The following is a 27,126-nucleotide window of genomic DNA, read 5'->3' as shown; positions in this document are numbered from 1 at the left end:
GTCTAATACCGACAGCACATGTATACAATACTTGCTGTGGCCTTAGCGTGTTGTGTGGTACAGTATAGATTCTACTGCAGTTCTTCTTCCCCAGGGGTTCATATTTCATCTCTTGTTTTAAAATCAAGGCCAAACATGTGTTCTGATTCTTTTTTGCTAACGAACTATATACTAAGTCTGTTAATTATGAGCAATGTAGTCCTTGCTTGAGCTGACTCACAATGGCCAGCAGCCCCCAAATAATAAACAAGAGATGAAAAGCTGCGGACCGGCACACCTCTTTGGATCTGTTCTGAACGAGCTTCTTGCTTCATTTAATTCCCCTTAAAACAGGTTTTGGATGTCTTTCCTTCTTAATTATGGAAAACAAAACAGAGATACAATAATTGAAACCGTGCTTAAATGACATAAGCCAAGGCAAGGGGGCGGGGGGGCACAGTGCCCCATCTAACCAGAACATTCTGCTTGTGTTTGGTAGTTTTCTCATTCGCAGCCAGAGCAGGGGGTGGGGGGAATGAGCTCAATAAAACTCTGTTTAGATAACAATGGAAAAGCCTTGCAGAAAAACAGACCCGGCTGCATTTAACCTTTGCTTTGAATGTTTGCAAGTAGACAAAGCGCATGAACCCAATGCTTAGGAAGCTCGGTCTTTCAGCGCCATCCTTGGGTCGGTCTTAAAGAGCTGATATCTGTGTTAAATGTCAGCAGATCTGGTTTCCTCTGTCTAGGAGGAGCACCTGGCCTGATTGTGTTCATTGTTCAGGGAGTTGTTCAGATTTCAGGCAGGGGTGAAGAAGCCTCAAAGCCACGGTCACATTTCAAGATCAAACACGGAGACAAGGAATCAATGACACACTGCCAGCACCTTTCCCATCATGCTCCTGTGAGCACAGACAGTGTCGTTTAATTGAATTGTGGTTTAAATCCGGAGCGGTCTTGAAGGTCCAAGGCAGGTCCAAGTATCTGTTCTCTGATTCACTCTCTCTGGCTCAGCATCCACATCCAGGTCTTCCTCTCCCCCACGGCCTCCCGGAATGAGGCAGCGAGGGAGTGACTCCGGACTTCACTCCTGCGTAGAGTTGCATCAGATCCCAGAATGGCCTTGTTTTCCTCCCTGCTTTTTAAAAAATATTTTTGTATTTCGGTTCACTGCAAGTTGCTGGCTGCCCCCACTGTGTTCAAATCTGAGGCCCCGGCTCTGGGCTTTATTGAAACAGATGCGAGATGTGCTGTATGTTTTAATCAGTTCCATACCCCGGGGGCTAGGCAGAATAATTAAGCCACGTGGCCAAAAAGTTAAATAAAATAAAAAACGTATGCTTCCTGCCTGCAACTGAGTAACATACGAGCTTATTTGAGATCTTGAAGTTCACGAAGTTCCAGTTAATAATCTGTGGTTTGAAGCAGGCAGGATCTTTTCCTTGACAATTTCTTACTTCCTATATGTGTCTTCCAGGTGTTTCACTATTCTTCCGGTGGAGCTGCTTTCAAACAGGTTAATGAATACTCGGTAGTATTTTCGGTTAATAAAAGTAGGACCAAGCAAGGGGACCTGTATCCGTGTTGCACAGTCCTCACAGCTCATATGTGACCTTCAGAACATTTTGCGACACTAAATTGCATCCCAAAGAGAGCGTAATATGGATTTAATTATGCCTTTATTGAAATCAAGGTCTTGCTCTAATAACCAAGTTTCTTTTTATGTATTTAATTTCCCTTGGTGATGGGTTAGTGAATGTGCTCTAAAAATAAACGCACTTGTTCTTTCTTTCTGCATCTGTCTGTACATAGTTGTCTTGACCCGGTACTTGCGCTAGTGTAGTGTATGTAGCACAATGTGCATTAAACAAGCACTTAAACCAAAGGATAATGACCACAATAAATCAAACTTTAAATGCATGCAAATAGGGTTTCTGAGCTACGTTTGGCTCCGACTGGTACTGAGAAGATCTAGCTTAAAATTTAAAATCCAAGCCAAGCAGAACATTTAATTTTGCACAGTATTCCTTTGATGAGAAATTAGCTGTTCTATCTCCAATAAAAATAGAAAAAGTTAATTGTTCTGTAGAAATCCCAAGACATCAGGATAATGATAGGACTCATAGTTGCCTAGCTACATCATCTGTCAGATTTGCTTTTCTTAATGAAGAAAACTGTCCTTAAATTAAACTGGTGCCTGAAAAACAGCTAAACTGACGTCTGCACGGAGAGATCAGCAACAGAAAAACCTGGCTAACGACAACAACCAAGAGGGGAATCTTGAATAATTGAAGCCGCTTGTAATTGCGACGCAGGGTGGGTGTCAGATCGCCCCCGTGTGCCAAAGACCCATTAACACCGAAGAGTAAATGCTCGTTTAATTGCTTCGTCTGTTGCTCGGATTGATCGCAGGTCTTTCCTCCAGATAGTTGTGCACGTTCAGGAACCCCAATTAAAAACAATAAAGCTTACGGCTTTATTAATGATGATTGAGGGTTTGAGTCTGATCCTCTGTTTAGTCGATGGAGATCACAGAAGCTAGTATCATGTACAAGGGTGGTTGAAAGAATGAGCCTAATACAGATGGTAACGCCAGAGACTGACAATGTGAAGGTACTCAAACAGCCACAACATGAAGTGACACTAAAGAACAATTATTTCTAGTTTTGCACTCTTTCTTTTTTCAGTTTTGCTCAGTGTTCATCATCAGAACTTGGATGCGTGTTATGACATCATCACATTCCTACACAACAATGCCCTTTCTCTTTCTTCAGAACGGTGACAGAAACTTCACTCCACAATCCAGAGGAGACAGACTGTTCGTTTAATATCATGTAATTGCCGTGCGTCTGTCTGAAGACTTGAAGCCAAGGGTGTCGAGGCTGAGACGCCAAAATCCTGTACACAATGCGAGCTTATTTAGAACTCACCATCAGATTCCTCCACAGCTCGGGGAATTGCACGCTGCTCATCTATAAATAGCTGTGAGTGAAATAAGAAGGTGTACACTGTTTGTAGCATTTCCAAACCAAACAGGAGCCTCTTGGTTTCGCATATTTTTCCAGGGCAGTATTTAAAAGTTCCCCACATGTTCAGCTGCAAGATTGATCGCCGTACATGACAGGAGAGCAGAGGTTTAACGGTGTCATTTCAGCATAACAGTGGCCCTGTCTGGGCCTGTCTGAAATGCCTGGCCTTAGGCAGTGTGTGTATAGGCAGTGTGTGCACGTGGATCTGCATCGCTGAGCCAGTTGGAAGAGCACTGTTTATAGAAGTATACCAGCGATAGGCAACTGTGATTTTTCTCTGTCTCTAATACTAGTTGCCCTTGCTTGAGCTGTACTCTCTTTCTGTGGAAACCCTGGTGTTTGTGATTGCTGTGTGCCAAGCCAAAGCCTGGTCACATTGTGAAGTTACTACTCCCCCATATACAAATAATTAAATTTAAACTGTCTGAAACCAGAGGATTATTATTGTTGTCATTATTAAGTTTTTGGCAAATGCCTTTAATCGAAGTGACTTACATGGTTTAATAATCGCTCACGTACAGTGTTCTGTGTACACAATATTACAAAGGTAACAACATTAATAGAAAACTTCACATCCAGTGAATACAGTTATGGTGTAAGAGAAGATCAGAATAGTCTGCAGGTGTTAATCTAATCTAAACACAGGTTTCTGAAGGGGGTGTTGAAAGGTGCTGTGCAGTCCTGCTGCTTATGGGCAGCTTCTGCCACCATTGCAGGGCAAGAGAGAGACAGAGAGAGAGCCTGAATGCCATTCACACTACGTTTCTGTTGGCTGTGGTGTGCGAGCGAGATTTGCGTCGATGTGAAATCCCTGTGAGCTTTGGAGTCTTAGTGGTCTGGACACCTGTTTGAGACTAGCATTGCCCAGGTGATAAGTACCTGCCAGGATGACACACAAGGCAGGAATTTGACAGATAGTGGGTGCAGATTCATTGTGTTTTATTGCATGGGCTTGGACTGGTATGATTTAATGTAAGGTCCTAGCTGTAATATATGCCATGTTGCAAAATATATCCAGGCAGCAGGCAACATTAAAGACAGTTCTTCGTGGTGCATTTTATAGTTTAGTCTTAATGACTATAGCATCAGCATTCTACACCTGACCTCCTATTAAGAGTCCATTGCCAAGCCTTGGGAAAATTGTGTCTAATTAGTTTCCACTTTCAGTGACAGAGTTTATATGGGCAGCGAGGCCAGGCTGAAATATGAATCGCAAAATTCCTGGAATCTGATATAATCTAAAAGCTAAAATAAATATATAAAGCACGCAGAGAATGCAGACCCTAAGGACTACAGTGCAGATTCCCAGGAGGAATGTGGGAAAAGGACATCTACTCTGGTAAAATGAAAACGGTACAAGAAGGCACGTGCCGGGAGTACGGTTGAACTGGCAAAGCTGCTGTTGCCCCATTAGCTCACGATCAGGGTACCGCGGGGGCCTCTTGTGTGTTTATACGTGATGCACGTGGGCAGGTTTTCACAATGACAGCCCTTCGGTGCCAAAAGCAAGAGAGCAAGAACAAAGAATGCATCATATTCTTGCTCTAAAATCATAATTGGCAGTCTGGGCAGCAAGCAATTAGATTGGAATTTCTTCAAACTAAGTAGGGGGAAACAAATGAAAGATGCTCCAGAAAAATTATACGTGTGTCTTATCTGAGGTGATAAATATCTTGTTGCTGGTGAATATAAAAGCTGGGAATGAGCTGGAAAAGGGTTGCTGCCCCTTCTTTAGGTGTGATAATGTTTTTCAGTAAGGCTGGTGTGGATAGTGGGGGTGTTTTAATAATGAGGGAGTGAGAAGATGAGGGACATTTAAAAAGAGTTCAAAGCTTTGCAAGCCAGGTGCATCCTATGAGACAAACGTGTGTCCGTCTTGAAAATAAAGCGTAAATCCTTACTAGGACGCAGAATTATGGCAACAAAATTAGGCTTCACAGAAAAGTTGGAAGCACGCCTCAACATGTTTGACTTAAGCAATCAACGTGTTATATATTAAAAACTGATCAGCAATTTCAGTTTATCAAGGACAAAATCAATCAAGGCCTAAAATAGAAATAGAATAAAACAGAAAATCACTGATTGGCACCAGATTTTTTGCCAGCGTTTCTGCTCTGTGCAATACTGCATAGGTGTGGGAGATCATATTTTACACCATCGGCGCCTTCCTTTCCGGTTCGCCCGATCACAAGCGACTGGATCTATTTCAGAATAGCCGAAGTCCCGGTGTTTATAGGAGGATACGGACTGAGTGACAGTTTACGCACGATGGCCATCAGTGTGTGCCTTGAAAAAGCCAAGGTGTAGCGGTTTTGCTTATTTCCCATGATCCTTTGCCAATGTGGGAAATTATTCATTTCCACCAGAAGGAAGCCCCCTCCCTTTGTCCAGCCTGTGCCTGTGAACAGCATCATGGGGTTACGCTCACACGAGCCAAGTAGCACAGATGTCACTCGCCAGCCTCCCAGTTCTGCCGAAGATCAGACGAGTTCCGAGCGAGGGCCCATTTTTAAGCCTCGGGGTGAGATCTTTGGCTGCGCTTACCTCTGTCAATGTGCATATTGTTACAGCAGTGTTAACCATGCATTTCCTGCACTCACTTTGCTACACTTAACCCCATTTGCTGGAATCCTCCAAATCAGCGGCGTCCACCTCCGGTCCGGGAGGGCCATGGGGTCTCTTGGTTTTTGTTCCAGCCCAGTTCTTTGTCTAATTAAGTGATTAAGTGAATGAGTTGAACACTTCTCTCTAGATTCTGAGAAGTTGAGAGTATAACCCAAGTAATGGACATATAATTGAAGCTATCAGCTGAGCAAATACAACATGCAAAACTTTAAGGAGGCTTAACAGAGAAAATAATTAAATTAAATCGAGGAACTGAGAGCTCCCATCGGAACAAAAACCAGAAGGCAAGGCACCCCTGTTCTGAATGTAAATCTCCTCCAGTTTACAAACAGATTAGAGTGCCAGCAATTTCCATACACACGGTGTTTAGCATTCACCACATTTTTGTAGTGTATACAGACCCGATACATCTGCAAAGCAGCCTCCCTGTTCTCCGTCCCCTGGTGTAGAACTAAACACACAGGGGAGATGTGCTATAGGGTTAACATTTGTTTTTAAATAAAGGGACATAAATTGTGATGCCTTTAAAGTCAGCAAGGGTATCATTTGATGCTTATGCATGGAGTTTATTTGTAAAAAAAGATTGGGAAACTCAAGATTATGAACCACATTCTGACACGTACCACAAAACAACACGCCAACAACTGCTAAAGAGAGGCTATCTCTGGAATAAGTTAATAATGTATGTAATATTCCCTAGCATGAAGTATGTTGTCAACAGGAGTAAGACAACTCCGAATGCTGCAGTGCGTAAACCACAGGTAGTCAAGTACCACATATGCGTCTCCTTAATGACAACACTGAATCCTTTATCAAACCACCTAACAATAGTGGCTGGCAGGGGAAGGTCAGCCATTGTCTCCCCCCAATGTGCGCACTCTACCCCCACTCAGTTTGATGGGTTGGCTCAGAGGGGGTTCTCAGGGCTGTTGTGGGTACTCCGGTGTGGCTCCAGTGTGGTGTTTTCCTAGTGCAGCGTCGGAGGAAGATCTCTTGACAGCGCGGGATGTGGATCACTTCCCCTAATGGGAAACTGGGGAGGAACCGTCCCCGTACAATGGGAACAAAGGTGACTGAAGCACGTGCCAGTTTGCGGACTCTACCCATTGCGCACAGGGTACCACTGTTCCCCTCTCTCTCTCTCTTTCTCTTGCGCTCTCAACAGGATGTCCTACCCTAAAGCTGGCAGTACAATAACTGTGTCCTAAAAATATCTCCTGTCGAAACCCCCCTGTCCGGTACACTCCCCCAACCCCTACACATCGAGCAGTCGAGCAGGTTGTGAAGTTGAGCATGTCTTTCTATCGCTTTGTTTCTCATTATTAACCCGTGGGGGTGACTGAGAGGTAGGGGTCACTCTAGTGCAAGGAGGTAGCGGCAAAGCCGGGGAATATGGTGGCAGTACAGACAAAGTGACAGGGTTTCTCCTGACATGGCTGCGGACTCAGTACCTCCCCTCCTTCAGTCTGTCTTGAGTAGAAACAGATAAATTGACTTTGATTTATCTGCGGAATTATTTTTCCCGATTGTGAGACTTTTTCACATTCCCACTGTTGGCTTCCTTCTGCAGTGATGACAATCTCCTATAAACACCAATGTCTCTCTCTCTCGCTCTCTCTCTCTCTACACATTCTCTCACTTCTCTTCCCTCCTCCTTTCATTTCCTTCCAGCTTTTAAAGTCTTTTCTTTCTTCATTCATTCTTTCAATTCTTTCTGTCCATCTCAGACTGTTTCTTCTTCCTACATACTTGATCATGAATATATTACTGCATGGTTTTCTTTTCACACAGCTGAAGAAGGACTTTTATCTGAAATGTTAGCTGTAGGATCACAGCTGAAATACTTCTTCACAAAAGGACACACTTACCCATAACAGTGATGGCATTTTTAAAAGCAGAGAGAAATAACAAGGGAGACTTTGTTGGAAAATTCATTCCCAGCATGTGAACTCTACCGCCATCAATTTATCAAGTCATCAGCGGTGGACATTTAGCAGCTGGCCAGGACTGCCTCTTGCCTTTATGTTTTCGGCTGATTTGGCAAGACCGGGGCCCTCCTGTGGCTTGTGTGGGTGTGAGATCTCCTGCCCAGCCCTCTCACACGAGGCCGCTGATAATAGGCGGCCCTGCACTGAACGCCCACCAAAACAGAGATCTCAACACCCCTATTTTATTGTCGGCGCCCACGCCACCCTCTCGTCCATTGTCCGCTGCTGGTGTTCCACTTGTGTGCCATCACGTAGAAAGAAGACAAAAAAGAAAATATCAGGCAGTGGGACGGACGACCTTTTGGCAGATGCTTCCGAGGTCTTTTGTCGCTTCAGAAATCAAGATCAAATGTGGGCAGCTGCATTTCTGTGGATGCCTTTAATAAAAAGCTGTGAAACTCTTACTATGGGAGTAAGGTTGGGGTGGGGTGAGAGGGTTACGGTAATAACTTTTGTGTCGTTTAACAATCCCCCCACAAAACACTCGGATCTCCCCGCACAATCTGGTCCGTAGCAGAAAGATTTACAGTTGGCATGTTCCTGATGCGTGTGCTGTAATTAAGCTTGCACTATGTTCTGCTTATTCTGATACCCTTTCTTGTGTCAAAGTGAACGTGAAAAATGACTGTCCGTGACCAATCTCTGGTCTGCAGTTCTCGAGTTCAAAGAGTGTTTTGATATCGAGGGGGGATTGAAAAGATAAGCAATATTGCATCTTTAAAAGGGTAGATGTATATCTGCAGGCCTTGGAATTGTGTATTTGTTTTCTTTAACTTGTCTCATATCCTCCTCGGGTTTTCATTAGGGCTTCTTTGATGTTGTCTCTGCTCAGCCAGTGATGTGTAATCACTGTAGCCCACAAGATTAAGTCAATGCCCTCAGTCCTCCAGAAACTACACTGTGGGCAGACCGGGCACCGTATTCCTTCGACCTATCAAAAGCAGTGCAGTGGGCCTGAAGAGCTAGCCTGGGCCTCGATGATTGGTTCAAACGGACTGGCAGGGGTGCTAATTTCAATTAACAGAAATCTGTACAGACTTCTCCCAGCAGAGGGTTCAGCAAACTCTGCAAATATATCCCTGATAGGTAAGCACAGTTCAGTGAACAATCTATTCTAATCTCAAACGCAAATACGGCTAAACAACACACAAGATTGAAGGCTGTGAACACGTTGGACTGCATCTCTATATCCACATATACGTGCAGTTTTCTACCGAGCTGCACTTAAAGCTAGACTTGAAGTGAGCCCTGTTTATTCATGAGCCGGGGAGGGACTTGTCTCTTCCCTTCTTGTCCACTAAATGGGCATACTGGGCTTAACGGTAAACCTGAAATTAATTTCCAGGAATATTAGCATTGCTCATTCTGCCGTATTAATATTTCATCAGGGATGGGGTTCAGCACAGAGGCAGATTATATCTCAGAGGAGTCTGAGTGGCGAGCATAACACTGCACTATCAAGACGGGCTTCGGTTTAACAACAGCAGACAAACGTGTCCATTTAATGTTGCAGAAATGGGCAAAACCACAGAGAAGGTGTGTGGTAACGTCAGGCCATTAAATGAAATGCCTCCTCTGTCTAATGAATCCAGGGGCTTTTAGAGAAGCAGGGCTGGGGGAAGCCCGCCAGTAAGATTGCATTAAAGAGGCTGCAATAACCTCGGTCATCGGTGCCAGATGCTGGTAAATGAAAACAGGCTGATGCCTCCACTTGTATTTTCCCGTTAGTCTAATTGGAAACCACTTACGATGCACACAAAACAAAAAAGAAGTCGAAATTGCCAGGAATAAAACTTGACTATTTTTCTGGAGCCTTTAGAACAGGGTGGCCCGTTTTCAAACCATCACGGGTTATGTAATGTCATAACGTCATGTTGAATGTTCACCCTTTTTAAAGATGAAAAATGTCACGAAATGAACTATGAACCATTGAATTTATACTAGATAGACCAAATCAAAACCTTTTACCTACAAATCGCAAAGCACAAACCTGCACCCTATCACGGTTTAATTTGTTATCAGAAACCACTTTCTGCTACTCACACAATAAACGCAATAGGGTCCAGGTTTGTAATTTGCCACTTGATAGGTCAAAGTTAAGTTTTGGTCTAGACCTTTGTTAAGATAAACGAGTTCTCTGGAAACTTTATGAGACACATCCCCACCGAATGACTTTTACTTCATTAGGAAAAACAGATGCCTACTCAGCACAATAGTAACGGACATCAGCATGAATACAGAATTCATATATTGAAAGGCCAACTTCCCGCCATTGAATTTTCAACAGAGTTACTAACATCCTACTAAACTATCAACTGGTGGACGATGATAAATTAAAAGGCATCCACTATCATTCTTGTCCATGTGGCTATATATTCCGTTTCATCCATTAAAAGAGCAAAACACGAATCTAATTATTTATTAAACACTAAATATATATATTATTACGTACTCAGTTGCATTTTGTAGCTCGTTTTTGCCTTTCTGGGCTGACAGCAACGGTTGTGGAAAACCCGCTGCAGGTGTTTGGGGACAGTGTATTGTCCCCGTGTGGCCAATATTAACGACTTTCCGCCAATGCAACGTCATAAATCAATAATACAGATCAACCCGTGCAATAGCACTGAACGCGTACCTTAGTGTTTCTTTTTTCACAGATTACAGTTCTCTCTCTCCGATGTTGTCAATTACAGTTTCGATTAAATCGCTTTATCTGATAATCTCTCTTGTTTTCCTAGTTCACTTTTCTACTTTTCCTGAATTTTAATTAATAATTAGATCAAAACCGTCAGTAGTTGCTGCTCCATTTGATGGTATATTCGATGGTTTTCTGCCATTTAGAAAGAAAAAGCGATTTGTTAAGGACAACCTCCCCTGCTGTAGGTGAGGGCGCGTCGTCCAATCACATCCCGAGCTGTCCGTTTATAATAACTTTCCCAATTAAGCGGTTTTGTCTTTTTCCATCTGAAAGCTGCGCTTTTTACAGACAGATCTCGCTGATTGGAAGTGAGTGAGGTCCATTTTAACTTCATACTTCTAAGTATTAATAGGCGATCATTTGTTTCCTAAATTCAGATTTGTGTATTATTTAGTATTCACCATGCAGCGCGGTTTCGGCCTGATAGGAGCGCAGGAGACTGAAACAGTTGCGCCATTTGTGGGTGAGGAGGAGCCGCCACAAATATAGCAAATCAACTGTTGAACCTGGGGCGCAAATAACTTTGTTACACAGTTCGGTCTTCTCGTCAATAATAGCTCTTATTTAAAAACATGATAATAATTCTGACTTTGTCTTTAAAGTCTGTCTTTGTTAAAGTGTATGCACTTGCAAAACTCGCACCTTGTGCAGTTGAGATGTTCAGCCCAGGCCTGGAGACACCAAACAGCCCCGAAAACAAGAAGCCTATTGCTTTTCAAAGACACTCTGTTCCTTCCTCCCAGGTGGAGAGAAACTGCTAAATGATGTCTAACATGTGGCTTGAGCTCCTTCCAGAGCTGAGACAGGATGTCTTTGAGGAGGAGGAGGAGGAGGAGGAGGCATTGCCCTCAGCAGTGGGGATGGACAGCGCTGAGAAATATTTCAGAAACTAGCTCAATTGCAAATAAATAAATCTAAAACTTGTAGGAAATCATGTGATACTTTAATGTATTGTATGATTATTGTTTTTGAAAGCAATACCAGTTTATTAACAAAATATACAGAGTTTATAGAGTGAAATATAGAGTTTACTGCCTAAGAAAGGTGATATTATACTTCGGAGCGCCACAAGATCGTGTCGGCAGCGAGAGAGTTAACTGGGACACGGTTGGGTAGCTTTGAGAGACAGAGAGAGAGAGAGAGAGAGAGAGAGAGAGAGAGAGAGAATGGGTAGAGCAGAGGGGAGGGAGGTGGAGAGAGAGAGAGAGAGAGAGACAGAGACAGAGGGCTTTTTAACTCGGCGCTGCTGACACCTGACGGCTCTTGACGGCTCGCAGTTCGGCCGCGGCGCACAGGCTCTCTGTGGGAATTTCTCGGGGTTTTCTTTCCGGATTTTGGAGGCACTTTTGGCTTCGCTTGACATTGTCCGAAAACTCACACTGGACACCCGCTGCGGAGCCCGGAGTTAGAAAACCAGCAGAAATAAAAAGGTGGAAACAAGTCTGGACAGAGAGGCCGCTGCAGCTCACCTGTCTATCCGGAGCTGAGGGTCGTGTCCGCGCATCGCCGCCCCGGCCGGCAGGCATGTGACGCAGTGAGCAGCTCCCGCACTTTCTCTCCGCGGAGCGCAGCCGAGGAGCAGCCAGGTGCGTGAACGGCGCAGTTGTGTCTTGTGCTGATGCAGAGCTGCCGAGCGCTGGCGTGTCTGCAGTTCCGCGGAGTGGGCGCAGCGCACCTGCACTGAGAAGTGCTTTTAAGAGCCTTGCCCTGAGCCCGTGCCGTGCGCTTATCTCGCACATCTTGCCGCAGTGTGCGAGGTGAAGGTGTGGTGCATGCTTACATTTTTAAGGACTTGGATCATGTCGTGTCTTAAGCTTGGTGTGTAGAGGTATACAACATATGTGTGTGTGTGTGTAAGTACAGTAGAGTGCTTTTACTGGCCGTTATTGCCTTTGCGCCTGTTAGCATTGTTGTAATTGTGTTGGTCAAGCTGCTTAGTATTGTCAGTATAAGTTGTCCCTTCCTAAAATGTGCTGTACTGTATATGAAATGAATTGACATTGAGTTGCTCAGTTGGTGCCTGTCACCCGACTGCGTACATGCGGATACATATGAAGTGTGGTCTTCGTATGTGTGTAATGTATTTTAATATACATTATGTATTTCGCTTTTAGTATTTATAATTCATACAACGTCTTCTTGCGCGGATGAAGTGCTTATACATAATGTATGCAGAGCTAAAACCAAAATGAAAACGAAAAGCCTGATTTAGCTTTTTATCTCACTCCCATCTCTATAGGTTTCGTATTCTTCTTCTGATCATGATGATTGTTGTTGTGTACAGGGGTTGGTATTGAACCTGTGCTTATCATACACACACTTATCTCTGAATGGTTTCTATGGGAGTGTATCTATTGGGAAGGATGCAGCACCTATGTGATTGCAATCTACTGACACAGGAGCCCACAAGTGGTAAATTAGTTTCCTGGTCTGTGCTCTTTGAACCCGCATGCTCCTGTGTTTGTTTGTGCATTCACATAGGTATTTTAAAATGCTCTATGCTTTTGCAGTTTTGGAGATTGCAGATCCAACCAGTTTTTACCTCAGCAGGGTGCTAACAGCAGTCACAAGACCATGTCATGCTGTTACCAATGTTGCTTTTTAAATAGCCTTCTAATGGTTGCAAAGTGAGGCTAGGTGTTGGTAATAAGGTATTTGGATCAATGCAACAGGTTTTGCATTAGAAAATAAGGATGCTGTTTGCATTACAATTACGAGATTGCGTTATAAAAGAAATACATAAGTACACTTTTAGGTTTCTCTTGAGGGTAGGCTTTATTGTGCGTGCATACAACGATTCCGTGTCGTGAGTAATTCCGTTTCTGCATTTCTATTCCCCAATGTTTTGCAATGCTTTTTTCGCCCCCCTTTTCAGTGAGGAATGAGGGGGAACTTAAAATTGGTCACTGGAGTATTTTTAAAGTACAGGCTGTGGGCTGCTCTGCTATTAAAAAAAAACATGGAATTTGCATGCTGAATAGAATAATAAGTCTACAGTAAACCAATTATATACATATTTATATATAGCAGAGGTTGGTTCAGTTTTATTAAGTGAAGAAATCCATGTAGTAGAAGTTTCCGTAGTTCCATAGAAATAATAAGAAATTCTCCTTTTAAATAAACGTGACATTTACCAAACGTGGCAAGTGGTAGAAAGAGCCACGGAAGTGCGGTTTCATGTTAAACATAAAAACGAAGTCAATGGTTCAATGAAGTTGGACATTGTACTGCCAAGGAGGTTATAAACGACGGACGGGGAGAAAGCGTGGAACAGAAACCGCACTTTGCACCAGTACATGTTTCATCCCTGTAATGTGGCACCGAAAACATCCAGCATGTTTCCAGAACTGAATATTCCGGGAAAAAAGTATTTTCCTCCCCCCCTAATGTTTTCTTTATAATTATTGTTCCAGGACAAGGATATAAATCCACAGATATGTCATATTTTTCTCTCTCTGTCAGTTGTTTAAAGAAATTCTGGCAATATCATCAAAGCAAAAGTGAAACATTTGTTTGTCTTTCTTTCTCAATTTCCATTCTACCTACTTCCTTATCTTTCTATTTCCGTGCATGCAATAGAGGTAAATCAGTTTTATATAAATTATTATATCTTGCATGTGTTTGCTTATCCCACAATGAAACAAAAACCTTCTGATTACTCCATGCACGAAGGTACAGAAGAGAGCCAGCTATACACCCAGGCAATTTGTACCACCATTGTCAGAAATGACTGTTTACTGTTACATTAAGCCTAGTTTTGCATGATTAGACAAACCCATTTGCCGTGCTTTGCTCTGTGTGCTTAACAAGACCGTACCAAGTGGAATACAGTGCTTGCTTTGGCTGGGTCCAGAATTTATAACCAATACATCAGATAGCCAGCGTCCTGTGGTCTTCATTTATAACGGCCTTTGATGTTCCTTGCTTTAGCGTTTGTCTCTGTATTCCTCTCTATGCTGGAAAAAAGGGAAAACCAGAGATCATTGCTTGCAGTTATTTACATTTTGGGGAAATTAAATGTTGTAGGTTGTGCCCTTTCTTGTTTAGGCTTTGTGATTTTTAGGTAGACCATGATGGAGGCTGAAAATGTATAATTCTATATAATGTATATAATCAAGCATTAGACTGTAATGAAATTCTCTGGCCAGCCTGAATCAAAGGGAATTGCTGCTTGATTGCAGAAAGTAAAAAAAAAAATGTCTGCAAACTGCCCTGTCTGTTCAGTTTGCATACCCTTGCAAAAGACAAAGCACAAGTAGGGAGCAACACATTCCAGAGCATTGTGCCTCGGCTGTCGGGGTCTGCTGCACTAGGGCTGTAAGCAGATACAGCTGCGGCAGTCTGTAGGCTTTCCCTCTCCGTGGGGAGCCCGACTTTCTGAACTCTGAGTGGAGGTCTTTATCGCCGATCACACAGCATAACCTCGGAGCTGTGCCTGGCATTGTGCGAGGGAAGGCAGCTCAGGCTTAATTAGGGAGAAAACTTGTTCCCCCTTCTGTTTCTGCTCCCTCTGCCTGTCTCTCTTTCGGACTGACTGCTGCGACTGGGAGAGCAATAACTGTTATTCCGGCACAGTAATTGTTTGCTTAAGGTCGGGGTTAAAATGAATTGCGTCACGCTGGGCAATATCCACAGATGCCTCGCAGTCCTACTCCTATCTATCCAACATACAGCCAGCCCCCTTCTCCTCTGGACATCCTGCCAAGAATCTCAATCGCAATCCGAACTGAAGCTCTCCGTGTTGTCCGATTTCTCCTAGAGTTACTCTTCTGGGACCCTGTTATTCCTTTCCTTTTTCTTTGACTACTGCTTTCAGCCGAGGCAACCTTTGCAACAAAAGACTTGCAGCTGTGTTATTGGCTTACGAGGAAGTATAACAGTGATGTTGTGGGGGGAAAAAAAAGAAACCTGGTTTGGACCGGTTGATGATATCAAAGCGCAGTAGAAGATAACAATGTAACACCCTGATGTAAAACGGCAATAAAAACACACGGATGTAATGATAGAGAATTAGTTTACTCATGAGTTACTGGATATACTCTGGTTCCTTTTCAAAGTGTGACCCCAGCTCTGCCAAACTACCTGGCAAGTTCAGTCATCCCTTTTCCTGGATAAAAATGGGAATTTTTAGTGTATTTTTGCTAATACTGAGACGAGCTCATGCCCAAGACAGAAGACTTCTAAGCTGTCCTGCTACAATGCAAGCTGATGCGACCGGTCAGGGCAGTCAAAACACACTTTGATCTCAGATCTAAGACTTTGAGAACATACAAAGACTGGGAAGCAGTAAAAGACAACAACAACAACAAATGTAGTACAGATCCAACCTGCAAAATATAGTATAGTAGGAGTATATTAAGCATCCCAGGCCACACTGACCTTAGAGTGACCATCCCTCCGAGTCTGGACAGAAGTGAGCAAATATAGGAGAATATCTCACTCTTTCTCTGGCAGTGCAAACCGAGTTACTCTTGGCAGACTTGACTCCATGCATGAAAAGTATTTCTAATCCAGAAATAAAAGCACAGTTCCATTTGTCTTGGCAGAGTTTTGGATGACTTTATCTACTAGGCAATATGGGGTTTCTGCCCAGTTATTATTATCATTCATATGCAATGGTGTGAGGTTTTTAAACACTGTAGTATTGATCCCGATCCACGATCCTGTCTCTATAATGAAGATCACCCACACATGGCTGTTTCTCTTTACCCTCGAACGGTTTCGGCACAGTGCTTGTGCAGTCTAAGAAAGTCCTCAATAAAAATAGATGCCGGGACCAGCTGAAGAGCGTTGCCGTTCTGTGTGCTTTGTGTAGCGCCTCAGACTGACAACTGTGTTGAAAGCGTTCCAGCTCACAATCACTCAAGACTGTGAGTTACTGAGTGAAACATCAGCCAACACACGGCTGTGCAAAAGTCTTTCAAAAGAAAAAGCCATATATATTAACAGAGGGACTGTGTCTTTACATGCTCTTGTACCGTTGTGTGCATGACGATTGTCAGGCCTGACAGGTGAAACCAATGAGCTTTCGCTTCCTGTTCGTTCTGCGCTCGTAATGGTGGGGATGGTGGGAAACCTGCTGTTGAAACGCAGCTAACCGTGTGGCCTGTCGCTCAGCCCATCCCTCTGAATTAACGCAGCAGTGGAGTGAGGGTGGAAACCGTACGGGAGCTGCCTGCTAGTCCAGTCCTGATCACAGGGGCTTTGACAAGTGAAACTCAATCCCCCGAGGGCTGTGGAAGGCAGTTGTTAAGAGGTTGTGCAACAGAGAGAGTGATAGGGCTTCCAATAATTATAACTAATATAATATTGATGACTATATATCTATGCTCGGAGAAACAATCGCTACATATCCCATTAATTAGTGACTGGAAATACTAGTGCAGATGGGAAATAGACCTCAATATCAACTGTGCTTCATCTTCCAACCCATCGGATTCAAGTTCAGCTTTGCTTTCTAAAATGTTGGTACCGAAACTACAGGGTTTAGAAGAATTATAAGTAACAGATAGTGGTTTAATGAATTCTAAAATTACCCTGTTTATATATTTTTAATGTACCTGATAATTAACAAATGATGTATTGCTCAGTGGCCTGTGCAGTTTGCTTTGGCAGCGCTGCTAATGAGAGTGGAGCCAATGAAGCACCTTTCGAATCGAGTTGAATTGGGACGGGGGGGGGGGGGAGGCAGTCGGAGCGGAGCGAGAGAGAGAGAGAGAGAGAGAGAGAGAGAGAGAGAGAGAGAGAGAGAGAGAGAGACAGAGAGAGAGAGGAATGTGCTGTCGTGTTGAGCCGCGGACAAAAGCGATGTCACCTCTCGCTAGATAATTACACGTGAAGGAGTTGAAAGGGAGAATGTATTTTGGAAACGGGACAGAGCTCTGAAGTTGAAAGTTGTTTCCACTTTTGTAATTAAGACCCGTTCCCGAGGCTGGGTGCCCATTCATTGCCAGCCTTCAAAGAGAGGCCGCTGTGTATTCACTACCGAACGTGAAATATAAATCACAGAAAAACAAAAACAAATGGGAAACGCTTTCCCCCTCTTCTGTTTTCATAGCTGTGATGTTTGTTAATTAAAAGAAAGTGTTGATTTATAATTCCAGCTCAAACGGGTTTGTCTTGTCTGCACAGGATCTTGGAGTTATACCTTGAAGGGAAATTATAACTTATTTGCTACCTTAATAATAATAAAAGAAATCTTTCACTTCTTTTCATCCTCTGCCTTGTTTCTTTCTCACTGTAATTAAGTTTGCCTGCTTTTTATTTCCCCCCCTTCCTCTATCACTGGCCCTCTGAAGTAACAAAGCTTCGAGCTGCCTCTCCCTCCTCTCTCCCCCACCCCGTTTCTCTCTGCAGCTTTCCCTCTCCCGCTGTCTGTCTTCTTATCTTCATCTCTCTCATCTCTTTCCCTTCCTCTTGCCTTTCTCTCTCTCTTTCTCTCTGTATATTCCGAACATGGCTATAGCTCTCTTAATAAGCCCCTCCCTCCCTCCCTCTCTCCTCTCCTCTCCGCCACCCTCGCCATTTTTCATCTCCAACGCAACGTAGTCTCCTTGGGAAGTGTTTGTGGGGAATTCCTCACATTCCTCCTGTTGCCAGCCGCGTCCCCACTGAAACCCTCGGAGCCACTTTAATGGTTCATTGGAATGCCCTCAGTGAGGTGTGAATGATCAGGCGGGGGTTCAAGGGGGTCAACGAGAAGGGTCAGCCTAATTGAGTGCCCCTAGTTGGGAGGATGTGGGTTATAGCGCCCCCTGCGTTCACTTTGGGCGGTGCCGTCTGCATCAGAATTCGTCTTTGTTTTCCCATTCAAAATGGTTCTCGGATCCGTTTACAGAGGTTTTTAATTTTTTAATGCACCGCACCATGTCAGATGCCTATATTTTTCTGACCTCTTCAGTCTCGGAAGTGCAATGCTAGAAGACTTAAGCCCGTAGGAGGACGAAGCGCTCGCCGCTAATCCATGCACAGCTGAAGATCTGAAACCGGCAACCGAGCAGGAGGTGCATTCAATCTCCGCAGAAACTTTGCAAGCTGGACTGCGGATTTTGTCTTGGATGTGTCGAGCATGTTCCGCATTGAGGGCTCTGCCTCCCATATGTACAAGTACTCCTACGACATAAATAGTAATGAGACGTGTGCTGATGGGTATGCTTTTATGAGTCACTGAACTGCTTCGATGAATAAGAAATCACCCTGTACCTTTCAGTGCATTCCTCTTTCCAATTGATCTCTTCCCTCCCTTGTGAAATCAACGGTTCATTTTATTTAATTAAAAATCAGTTCCAACGTCCGTATCATGATTTCACATTTTGCTATTCCACACGTGACTTTTATTTTATTACGGCATATTACTATGAACGTTTATAAGGGATTTACACATATACACACACATAGTTGGACTTCCAATCAGTGCTGTTCAGTGAGACTCTAATCCATTAAAGAAAACACAGGGGTTCCTTCTTTAAGAGACCAACCTGACCTCAGTCAATCAGGCACCGTGACGCCTGTGAGGAGCTCAGAAAAATGCCCGCTTTGATGGCACTCGGTGGGAGGGCTCCCGATCCCGACGTGGGGTACAGCGCAGAGAGAGAGAGAGAGAGAGGGCGCACACTGCGGGCGGCAGGGAGGAGGTGAAGGGTGTCAATGACAGCATGCAAAAGGAGCTAATCCCAGGCAGCTGCCAGTTCTGAGTATTAACTGGCTGTGCTGGGGATTCTTGAGCCGTGGCCAGTGGCGGGGACAGCCTCGCGTCCACATGGGTTGTGATGGCGTGTGAGGTGCTCTGATGTGCTGCGGTTTCTAGGTAGCACTAAACGGTTGGGGGTGGCTTGGGGGATGATCGCTGCAGAGGGGATGGGAGGCTAAATGTGGCCACACACACACAACCACTATACACTCACTCACACACGAACGTATACTCACTCACACGCACACCAACAAACTGTCTTCGCTGTGGTATATACAGGTTTTTTGAGAGTTTTTGTGTGTTTATCAGCCCCCCGAGTAGCGCTGTGAACCGGTTCCAAGGTTATTCTCGCTCTGGCCAGTGTGTCACACTCCTGTCTTCCTGGGATGAGGCGGGGGCGTTATTGCGTTGATGTTCAAGTCCTCACTGACAGATTCTGTCCATTCTGCTACCCAGAGCTTCACAATGCCTGCCACACGCTTGGCGGTGGCTGAAAAGGAGGAGGATAGGGGCTAATGGCAAGACCCGGGGTCACCTCTAATTCTCATTCCAATTACACGCATCTTTTGCGGGTGTGAATGACGATTATAGTGACATTGGGTTTGGTGAATGGACTCTTGAATGTGGTCTGGGTTATTTGGAGATCACTTTATTGCCAAAGCGAATTGACATCGAAGCGCAGGTAGGGACACGGGTGACATACCGCCGGCACTGTGGATTTGCCATCAAGCGATCGGGGGGCAGGTGTGCTTGAGCCGAGTATCCTGGCTCTGAAAAGCAGGGATTGAGTTTTAGGTTGAAAAGTTAAAATCCAAGGTCAACAAATCAATAACTAACTAAATAAACATGGTTGAAATGGTTGAAATGCTGTCATCTCGACCTGGTCCTTAATGTAAGCATCTTAGTGTACAAGCTCAACTTCCTCCCCTGGCTTTGTGCAACACGTTTGCGGTTTCATCGCTTTGATGGAGGGGACAGACATGATCATTGGAAGGAGCTCCCGACTGTAAGGCTCAGCCTCCTGTCCTTTTGTGTGTCGAACACAGAAACCTGCATATCTCGGGCTTAGCTTTGCTTTGTAATTACGGCATAGCTGCTTTGGGAGGGGCTACGGCCTGGAATGTATCCGCCAGGCTCTGATCAGTCTCATCTCCTCGCCCTCGTTTAACACAGGGGTCCTGGCGCCGGGTCCCGGGGCCCTACTGTCCTCCCTGTTTTCATTCCAGCTCTCGATCACTTAACTGAACGTCCTAACTGAAATCATGGTTTGGCCATGATTTTTAAATCATTTTAAACAGTTGCATGATGATTACAAATAATACAATGATTTAAGGAGTTTGAATTCCCAACTTTGTTTGTGAGCAAAACCATAAAAAAAATCAGAAAACCAGCAGGGCAGTGGGGGGCCCAAGATCAGAGTTGAGAGCCACTGGTTTAAACCGTTAGCCTGTTACCTTATTTAAATTTTTATTCTTATTTTCCTTGAAGTCCTGTTGGTCTGCCCACTGCTACACCAACTCACATCTTAGTTCCCCCGTCAGCGGTTGTTTTTATATTCCATGTTGATCAACTAAATGATGCACCTGAAGATATCACTTCCTTCTTACACATTTAACACAGGGTCTTCTCCGTTCTCAGTAAGGTATCAGACCTTCTAAAGACCGTATTTGGAAATGCAGTTACTCTGAACAGGTGTTCAAAGCGACCTGCGGACCACAACTCCCATCTGACTGGGAATCAAGTTGCAAGTAGTTTCCATGCTGACTTCAGTGCCATTGGTTTGGTTCTTTTGAGGTGTGACACTAGACTGGTGTCTTATTTGACAGTGTTCCCTTCAGTGATTGGACCGTGTTTTAAAATGGAGGTATGGCGAGTGGGGCAGAGAGATCATTCGATGCAGCACATGCACTCCAGACATTTATTCTACAATCTATCATGCTTTGCGTCTGTGGTTTCCCCTCCACCGTGCCTCAAATTTGAAGGCTAAACATGTTGCAATCCCACTCTCTGAACATGCTTCGGCAGCCGCCACTGAACGCAGCGCCTTCCCTGTGTTCGGTCCGCTGCCACAACTTGGCAATTTCCACGCGGACGTCTGTCTTCTCTGACCTCGAGTGCCAAGAAGGGTTCACAGCCAGCCTTCCGATCAGGAAAGAAATGGCACTACGGCTGTGCACTCAGTGCCTTTGGATACGACCCCCCACCAGTATCTGTTTCTAATTCTTTGGCAACAGGTTTGATGCCCATATCTTCACCCAGCTCTCTTCAACACAGAGCCCCCCCCACATCTTAGTTTCTTGAGACAGCCTTCCTGACATTCAGCACAGAAATGGTCAAGAGAGATGTGTTTTTTTTTGTTTTTCTCAGTATACCTCAGGTCTGAATCAGCTGTGTTTGTGTTGTAGTGCAGGACAACCCAGCTGCAGGCCTCCAGCCCAACACAGTCCAGGGTTTTGAGCCAAACACCAAACATGCATGCACATTTTACAGCAAAAGGCAATACATCACCAAGAGACCTGCCAATCAAAGCAGCCGAGACTGTGGTTTCCAGAGCAGTGCGCAGGTACAATCTTGTGTGTCTGCTCTCTCTTCTGCTGCTCCATCCCCCAACCCCACCCCCAAAGGATCAAGGCAAGGCAGGCCTCCCAACAAGTCCCTGCGACCCGTATGCCTGCATGACATCAGCCTGAGGGGGGGCATGCCAACCAAACAGAGATTGCACTCTCAGTGTCTCAGTTTGACTGCTCTCTTAAAGCCAGAAATCGCTGCGGTTCTCAGGTTCAAATAATAATCATCATAATTATAACCCTATTACAAATCGGAGCATTAATTTCCACATTCTTTGTATTTGTGCAGACGTTTCCTACTGCGCTGAATTGTTATATTTTCCAGATTTCCAGAAAAGCAATTCGTACGGCACCCACTTGAACAAGTTGTTCATTGTGCTCTTATAACAGCCCCTGTTATACGCAGAGTGTTTGTGATTTTACTCTTTCATCACAAAGTGGTTAATGTGTCTGAAAACACTTAATGGATCTGGTTCTGTTCTGACCCAGTCGTGCTGTTAAAGGACTCTTATGTGCTCTCCCTCCCGTCTCAGTGCTGGGCTGCTGTGTGTTCAGCTCAGCAATTGGCCAGTGCAGTCTCTCAGGTCAGGCCCAGCCTTGGCCGGGACAGCGAGGGGACCAGCCAGGCCCAGGGCAGCTTTAGCGCCGGCTCTGACACTGGATCTGCAAAGGCGAAAGCAAACATTGATATAAAAACAACAGGGGAGAAAAAAAAATAATAGAGCGCGGTCTTAAGCCAATCTGACGCTGAGAGACAGCTGTGGCATATAAATAGGAGCGCGAGAGGTGCTAGTAATTGGAAAGGAATCTCCTGTTTATTGTGCGAATGAAGAGCCCGGGCATCGAAACAGGTGTCGGAATGTGACGGGCCATCCATTTCTTCCCTGCGCTGTTCTCTCCCCCCGACACACGCTTCTGCTGGTTTTATACCAGTACAGTATGCGTCTCCCACTGGCAGCCGGATTACGGCAGAGACGCGGGGAGAAATTGGGAGGTAATGCAGCAAGATGACCAATGTCTATTTGTGACTCCTGTCTGTACATTTCTGTCATTCTCCAGCTTGTTGAAAGATTTGCTCTCAGGTAGGGAAGTTTTTCATAAGCGGGACAGATCCGTTGGGTTGTTTTGTGTCTTTGTTGTATTGTACCATCATTATCTTCAGTCTTTGTCGAACCACTACTGGAGGCCTCCCCACGATGTTTCTATTTCAATCTACAGCTTCTGTTTTTTACAGTTTACATCTGCAAAGCTTCTGATCTCATCTTTTAATCTTCTGTGGTCCTCCTCCTGGTTGAATTTCATCTATCCATTCTATAGCTGCTTTAGTCCATCTCTGATCTGGCCCTATCTCTTGCCCATTTCTCAGTTGAATGTCGGGAAGGCTGGCTTACGCTACAGTAGGGAAACAATAGGCACCTTGTGTTATTTCCAGAAAACACGGAGCTGGGGGTTGAAAGAGAGAGAGAGAGTGAGAGTTAACTGTAGCTGTGAGGTAAGAGCAGAAGAACTAATGTCAGCAGTTTTGACTTCCCGTGAGAAGATGCTTTCCTTCACAGAATGCCTTGAGTCACGCTGGCTTGACTGAATCTGAGAGTCTGCAGCAGTTCCCCAACATCTGGATTCGTTCTTTAGCAGTTGTTGATGATGACAAAGTTCTCGTTCATCTGGATCTTTGTTTTCTTCTTTTTCTAACCTTGTAATTTAATTGTTTGGGTGCCGTGGTACCTACTGATGCCACTGAAGAAAAATGGATTTCAGCCCAACTCTACTCTACCGAACTCCATGTTTCTCACCGTTTAAAAAACGAGCCCTGCCATGCCACAGAGCGAACCCAACGCTGCACCTCAGCGCCTGGGAGGCCTGGGAGGAGTTAACACTGATATCTCCTCTGGAACGGCAGGGTAGTCATTAGCTCTTAAAGATGGGATATGAGGACGGGCCCGGTTTGTTATCTCGCGCCCGTGTCGTAAACCTGGAGGTGACAGTGCTGAGAGAGACGCTGCACCAGAGCAGGGAAGAGAAGAGAGGCGGAAATTATCGACATCAAAGAGCAAGATAAGATCAGGGATCGCTTAGCAAGTCTTAGGCCGAGGTGCCGAATCCTCCAGTGAAGAACTCGGGGATTAACAGAGGCTCCCACAGTTCACGGCAAAAAAAAAATTAACTCTTTCCACACCAGAACTAAAGAAAAGATAAAGCAGACAACATTCTGGAGGGCCAAAATGCGGGTTTCCCTAAAGTAAAGTTCAACGAACTGAATAATTAGTTCAACTACTTAAGTGCTCTGGCCCTCAGGCACAGGATTTGGGGAAAAAAAACTTTTTGTCAGTTTGTGGCGTGTTTATCGACTCTCATCTTAAGCCAAAGTGATTCCCTTTCCAGAAATCAGCAACCAGGGAAGGATCTGTGAAAGTTACGTAGCTGCAAAATTGGAAAGCGTGAACAAAATGAGCACAACTCTATTGTGCACTGAGATTAAAAAACTACTGATTTACAGAGTATTTGTCAGAATCCAAAACACTCTTGAAACGACTTCAGAGGGAGCGTTCAGTTTGGGAAGGCTCTTGTCAAGCACTCAAAGATTGCTCTTATTACTAGAATTGTGTTTGTTGTTTATTTGGCTGAGGTCTCTCTCTAAGCAACTTACAGGACAGACTCTGAATACGAGGCAGTGGAACAAAGCAACGCAGAGTCGTAGATGTGCAGTAAGTCGTTTGAGTGGAGGAGTTTACATCATGTAGCAAAAATGCCGAAATACAACAAACACACTGTAATGTAATGCTTTTATCCCTTCTATGGAAGTGTGTGGGGGCATGAAAATGAGAATACATTTCAATTCACATGCAAATATCTTCTTTCGTAACACGCAACATCTCTACATGGCGGAATCTTTCCTATCTGGAGTAGCACACCCCTATGGTAACTATTGTTGTACCACAGTTTAAGTGTAGTCTCCTGTAGTTTGAACAGGTCTTTGCCTTGTTTTACGACACTGGACACATGAATCAACCGGTCAAGCGCAGTAAACGTGCCGTAGAAATATTGATCTTGTGAAAAACAGTGTCTGCATTTCTGAGAGTGTGTTGACTGTGTATTGCTGATGTTGGGTAAAAATGGGAGACGAATGGAGAAGATTTGGTGGGGAATGCCAGACATTGCCTAACCCCCCCACCTACACACACACACACACACACACACACACACACACACACACAGACATGCTGATCCCCAGCCCAAGACAGCCAGCCTTCAGCTAATGGGAATATTGGTCTGTGGGGGCCCATTAAAAAACAAAACCATAAAACCCAGCTTTTTATTTTGTGAATGAAAAGGTACTGATGTCAGTCTGGCCCCAGGGCCTCCAGCTGTCGGGCCTGTGAGCAGATTCAAACTTGTCACGTTTTCACTGAAGGAGAAATTCCATACCTCTCAGAATTAAATAGCTGTTGACACAGAGAGAGAGAGAGGGAGGTGAAGAGGGAGGGCTTGGGGGGCACAGAGAGCTTGGTAAATAATTAGGCTCTATTCTGTCAGTGTTGTAACATGACCTCAGTTAACCTTTTTTTGTGAAGACTGCTCGGCTCAGCAGTGGAGGTGTGGACTTCCAGAAAGGCGGGCTGCGTTCCTGTTTGCTTTTACTGTGTCAGTGGAGCAGCCTCTGTGCGGACCTCTGACATGGACAGGCTGATCCCGGTATTTTGCCGATCTCTCTGTGTTGCTGCTACTGTGTCCCCCTGAAAACAACGCACTCTCTCTCTCACACACAACTAGATTTCTTCAACTTGGCTTCGAACCTCCTCTGAATCACATCACACTTAATTTATAAAAAGTCTACTGTGGCGTACCATGGTAAAAGCATAGGAAAGTGTCTTGACATAAAGTAAAACCATGCCAGACAGTGGAGAGGTGTAGTAAACCATGACACGAACTGTGGTAAACCGAAGGATGTACATTTATTTATTATTTATTATAACACTTGGGAAAAGAAGGGGGAAAACTTCCCAGTTACTGTGCAAATTGGCTGTGGTAAACTTTCATAGAGGTTGTTTCTTAGAAGAGTTTTTTTCATTTGTATGTAGCCTATAGTTTTAATGTTATTAGACTGATGTTAAAACGATTAAAAAGTTAAACAGAGCACTCAGTGTGATTTAAACAATGTACAAACTGGTATGCGAGAGATTGCAAAACCTGAAGTGGATTAGAGTGGTTGACACTGGCCATTTCTATCCCTGCAGATTCCTGACATTTAAAAACCCCAACGCCGCCTGACCGCGCAGGTGGAAAGTGCTATAAATGTCACTTTAAAAATGTTTTGTTCAAAACTTATTAGAACCCATTCTCCCCCATTTTAATCACCTCTGTTTGCTCTCCAATGCAAAGAAAGAGAGAAGGAGGGAGAAAGGGGAAGAAAAGATGACCCCAAAAAATGAAAAAAAAGACAAATCTGGCAGCTTCGCAATGTTTGGCGTCTTTTCCAGAGAACTTGTCTGAAAACCACGAGACATATCCGCAGTATTGTGCCAGGACGCGGCAACAGAGAATGAAAGCCCAAATCCTCTGAATAGCCACACAAAGCCTTTGACCGCACAATATACGACATACAACACGGTCTAGTGCTGGGCAAACACAGGGAGGGAGGGAGGGAGGGCTGTCTGAGGGCTACCTGTATAAGTCAGGGAATTACAGCGGTTTCACTTGAATAAAACAGCTGCATTTGCTTGTGAAAGAACGGGTTCATACAGTGTAATTCTCCACACTTATTTTAGACGTTCCTTTCTTCTCTTGTTGCCCGTGGTGCTAAATGGGCTTCGTCTATTCTCTCAGATGGGAGAGGAGGAGGAAAGGGGAAAACAACAACAACTTACAGCTGAGTCATATTTCTTTGTTTGAGTTATATTTTTACTTTTGCATGACTGGTATTTAGAGATGAGCGAATGCATTTCCCCCCCCAGTGTGGGGGTTGGGTGGTCGGCGGAGATGTCTGTGAGTTTGGCTGAGTGGTCTGCCGGTGCAAAGAGGGTCTAAATGTTTATTAAGTGAGTAGCCGACGGGTTCGTGATCTATGCAAACTTTTCACACCACGCACACCAGGAATCTGCCGTGTGTGTTTTCTGGTTCCTGCCAACCACAGAAAACACGTTACAAAACAATCTCGTGATGTCGGAAATCCCAAAGGAGATGTGTGTTTTTCCTGTGCTGTTCTGTGTTGTCTTGATTCTGCTTCTCCTTCAAATTACAGTTCCTTCCCCCTGTCATTTTATACCAACGGGTCAGCGTGCCACGTATGGCAGAGCTCATCTGTGCAGTCTCCTACTGATAAGCCTTAATAACACACTGCGCTTCACAGTATTTTTAGCCAAAGCCAACAAGTGTTTCAGCCTGTTATGACTAGGTTAATTTCCGACGGTCCTTTTCCAAAACACAGGGTCGCATCTCTGTGTTAACTGCCCTGCTTGGGACAACATTAAACATACACTCCAACTATCGCAATATAGAATCGGAGTCTTGAATGGAGGGCAGGAGACTGTGCCATTTTAAAACAGGCCCATAC

The 27,126-nt window shown here is 44.5% G+C and overlaps 1 protein-coding gene across 2 annotated transcripts in view; it reads left to right on the top strand.

Moving 5' to 3' along the window:
- Window positions 1–11,514: 11,514 nt before the first annotated feature.
- The window catches only part of sema3gb (sema domain, immunoglobulin domain (Ig), short basic domain, secreted, (semaphorin) 3Gb), a 46,247-nt gene continuing 30,635 nt past the window's right edge, over window positions 11,515–27,126 (top strand). Inside the window, exon 1 of one of the 2 annotated variants that reach the window (XM_066709901.1) lies at window positions 11,515–11,905. The gene's annotated coding sequence lies outside the window, so the exon portion shown is untranslated. Of the gene's footprint in view, window positions 11,906–11,980; window positions 12,083–27,126 lie in introns of those variants that run through there. The other variant, XM_066709902.1, reaches the window with a different exon arrangement.

Source organism: Amia ocellicauda, chromosome 7 (genome assembly GCF_036373705.1).
Source record: "Amia ocellicauda isolate fAmiCal2 chromosome 7, fAmiCal2.hap1, whole genome shotgun sequence".
Lineage (NCBI taxonomy): Eukaryota > Metazoa > Chordata > Actinopteri > Amiiformes > Amiidae > Amia > Amia ocellicauda.
This window is presented reverse-complemented; position numbering and strand designations above follow the sequence as displayed.